Genomic DNA, 4,466 nt, shown 5'->3' on the forward strand with positions numbered 1-4,466 from the left:
CATCCCTTTTGTAGAGGCTCTAGAACAAATGCCTAGTTATGTGATCTTTATGAAAGAGATGTTGTCTAATAAGAGAAAAATGGAGGAATATGAAATCGTTGCATTAACTGAAAAGTGTAGTGCAATTATTCAAAACAAGCTTCCTCAAAAGTTAAGAGATCCGGGCAGCTTCACTATACCTTCCACCATTGGAAACTTTCATTGTGAGAGATACTTTATGTGATTTGGGTGCAAGCATTAATTTTATGCTGCAGTTTGTACTTAAATGGCTTGGTTTGGGGGAAGCTAGACCCACTAGTGTTACTCTTCAACTGATTGATCGTTCATTAACACACCCCAGAGGTATTATAGAAGACGTTATAGTAAAGGTAGATAAGTTCATTTTCCCAGCAGATTTCATTGTATTAGATATGGAGGAAGATGAGGACGTGCCTATTATATTGGGACGACCATTTTTAGCAACGGGGCAAGCGTTGATAGACATTCAGAATTGTGAGTTAAGGCTCAGAGTACAAGGTGAAGAGATTGTTTTTAATGTTTTTAAAGCCTTGAAATATCCTTCAGCTAGTGATTGTTGTTTTAGTGTTTGTGTATTGGAGGAACAAGAAAAAAGGGTCCAGTCTATTGAGGATCCACTTGACTTGAGTTTGATTGCAAGTCCTGAAGAGTGTGCTAGTACTGAAGCCAGTGAATATGTTCAATGGTTGAATTCCTCAGGGAAAATTTATAAAAAGAAATATGAGGAATTGGGGCAAGTGCCTGAGAGACCTCTCCCATCTATTGAGAAGCCACCAGTTCTTGAGTTAAAAACTTTACCTGATCATCTTAAGTACGCTTATTTGGGTAAGAATGACACTCTCCTAGTTATTATTTTAGCTTCATTGTCTGTGATTGAATAAAAGAAGCTTCTTAGGGTGTTGATGGCTCACAAATTAGCAATTGGTTGGACATTAGCAGATATAAAAGGTATTCGTCCTTCAATAGTGATGCATCGTATATTAATGGAGGAGGATAGTAAGCCTAGTATTGATGCTCAAAGGAGGCTCAATCCTTCAATGAAAGAGGTGATAAGGAAAGAAATTCTTAAATGGTTTTATACAGGGGTATTTTACCCAATATCTGACATGCTTGGGTTAGTCCTGTTCAGGTAGTCCCGAAGAAGGGTGGTATGACGGTGGTTAAAAATGATAATAATGAACTTGTTCCAACTCGTACGGTGACGAGGTGGAGAATTTGTATTGACAACCGTAAGCTGAATAAGGCCACCAAGAAAGACCATTTCCCTTTGCCTTTTTGTAGATCAAATGTTAGACAGATTGGCATGCCATCCTTATTACTGCTTCTTGGATGGGTATTCGTGATACCATCAAATTCCCATAGCACCAGAGGATCAAGAAAAGACTACATTCACATGCCCTTATGGAACATTTGCATTTCGGAGGATGCCATTTGGGTTATGTAATGCTTCCACCAACTTTCAAAGATGTATGATGTCTATCTCTTCAGACATGGTGGAAAAAGGTATAGAAATTTTTATGGATGGCTTTTCAGTCTTTGGGCCCTCTTTTGATGGATGTTTGGATAATTTGGAAAGGGTTTTGAAAAGATGTGAGGAGTCAAATTTAATATTAAATTAGGAGAAATGTCACTTTATGGTGACATAAGGTATAGTCTTGGGCCACAAAATTCACGCCATGGAATTGAGGTAGACAGGGCCAAGATATCAACAATAGAAAATTTACCACCTCTAGTGTCTGTTAAAGGGGTTCATAGTTTTTTGGGCCATGCTAGATTTTATAGGAGGTTCATAAAGGACTTTTCAAAAAATTTCAAAGCCCTTATCTACTCTACTTATGAATGGTGTGGTTTTTAACTTTGATATTGATTGTTTAAGGGCATTAAATACACTGAAGGAAAAATTGGTATCTACTTCGATTGTTGTATCACCGACTTGGGATCTTCCTTTTGAATTAATGTGCGATGCTAGTGATTATGTAGTAGGAGAGGTTCTTGGAAAATGAGTTGACAAGGTATTTCGAACGATTTATTATGCTAGTCGAACCTTGAATGATGCTTAATTAAATTATGCAACTACTGAGAAGGAATTACTTGCAATTGTCTTTGCATTCGACAAGTTCAGGCCATATTTAATTGGTAATAAGGTGATTATTTACACAGATCATTCAGCTATTAAGTACTTTATGACCAAAACGGATGCTAAACCTCGCCTGATTCGATGGGTCCTATTATTGCAAGAGTTTGATATGGAAATTCGTGATAAGAAAGGGATAGAAAACCTAGTTGCAAATCATTTATCTAGATTGGAAAAAGGAGAAGAGCACAATGAGAAAGAGGAGAAAATTGATGAAAATTTTCTGGATGAACAATTATTTTCGATTGAAAGTGAAGAAAAGCTACATTGGTTTGCGGATTATGTCAATTATGTGGTAGCTAAAGTTGTGCCTTCGGACATGTCAAGGCAAAAACTCTAAAAGTTCTATTCGAAAGTGAAGCATTATTATTGGGATAACCCCATTCTTTTTCGTCATTGTTCATGTCAAGTAATTAGAAGATGTATCCTAGAAGAGGAGATGATTTTCATACTTACTCATTGTCATACTTTACATTGTGGTGGTCACTTTGGAGGAACAAGGACAGCAACAAAAGTTTTGCAATGTGGGTTTTATTGGCCTACGTTATTTAAAGATGCTAATGCCTTTATTAAGAGTTGTGATCATTGCCAAAGGACTAGTAATGTATTGAGAAGAGATCAAATGCCAATAACTGGAATTCTGGAAGTTGAGTTGTTTGATGTGTAGGGAATAGATTTTATGGGGACTTTCCCATCATCATATAATAATAAATACATTTTGCTGACAGTAGATTATGTTTCTAAATGGGTGGAAGCTGTAGCAACTCCTACTTGTGATGGTAAGGAGGTACTTCAAATTTCTTCATAAAAATATTTTTACTTGGTTCAGTACTCCAAGAGCAATTATTAGTGACAGAGGCAGTCATTTCTGTAACAAATCATTCACAGTTCTATGCGCTCGTTATGGATTTCATCATCGAAAGGCCCTGTTCTATCATCCACTTGCTAATGGTCAAGCAGAAGTGTCAAACCGGGAGATTAAAAGTATTTTAGAAAAAAATTGTAAACACATCAAGGAAAGATTGGTCGAAAAATCTTGATGATTCACTGTGGACTTATCGCACAACCTTTAAGACTCCGATTGGTATGTCACCATATCAGTTGGTGTTTTGGAAGGCATGTCATTTACTAGTAGAACTTAAGAACCGAGCTTATTGGGCAGTGAAAAGTTGAACGTTGATTTATTTATGGCAGGACAGAAGAAACTTCTCGAGTTGAATGAGCTTGATGAATTTCGAAATGAAGCTTATGAAAATGCAAGGATTTATAAAGAAAAGTCTAAGGCTTTTCATGATAAAAGGATAATTAGAAAGGATTTCCAACCGGGAGATAAAGTGTTGTTATTTAATTCTAGATTGAAGTTGTTTCCAGGAAAACTAAAGTCTAGATGGTTGGGACCCTTCACAGTTGTTGTAACATTACCTTATGGAGCGGTACAGATTCATAGCGAGAAAACAGAACATTTTAAAGTAAATGGTCAGCAATTAAAGCATTATTTGGAAGGACCCATGGAAAAGTGCAAATCTGTGATGGTTTTGGAACCCCTTTGAATGGGGTATTCATCGTCCGGCTAAATGACGTTAACAACAGCGCTATAGGAGGCATTCCTATACTTTATTTTCGTTTTTGTTTTAATTTTTAATTAGTGAACAATTTTATTTAATTTCAATTTGGATTTGTAAAGATTTGTTTAGTTTAATTTTGTATTTATTTTTAGTATAAAATCTGTAAAAAAATCATACAATTCGTGAAAAGGTTGTTTTCAAGTTATTTTGCAGGTCAAGTCACGACTTGAACTTGTAAGTCGCAGAATTAACACAAGTCAGAGAGTATGCAAATTTAAGGAAGGGGCAGGTCGCGACTTGAGCTTATAAGTCGCAGCCCTAGGTCAAGTCAGAGAGCATGTGGTTTTATTAAAAAGGGATGGGTCGCAACCTGCTTAGGCTGAGTCGTGGTGCCTGCGAAGCAAAAATCTGAAAAACATTGAGGTGGGCTGCGACTTGCTCTGCTTAGGTCGCGGCGTGCCTGTGTCAGAAATGGGAAATGTTGTTTAAAGTTGTTTTTTCTCAGCCTATACCTCTCATTTTACATTTCTTTCATCCCAACACAAGTTATTTTCACAAAAGCTCTCATTTCACCCCTTATCTTTCTGTTTAAAATAGCCCTAAATCCATATTCTCTAATTCCTAGTTCGATATTTACATTCTTTCTTTCTTTCTTTTAATCTAACCCTAATTTTTTTTCTATTGGTGAAAGTGAAGATTGCAAGACAAATTGAAGAGTGGGCATCTTCAAGATTAAAAGGCGCGTAAGT

This window comes from Humulus lupulus, chromosome 6 (assembly GCF_963169125.1).
Source record: "Humulus lupulus chromosome 6, drHumLupu1.1, whole genome shotgun sequence".
Taxonomy (NCBI): Eukaryota; Viridiplantae; Streptophyta; class Magnoliopsida; order Rosales; family Cannabaceae; genus Humulus; species Humulus lupulus.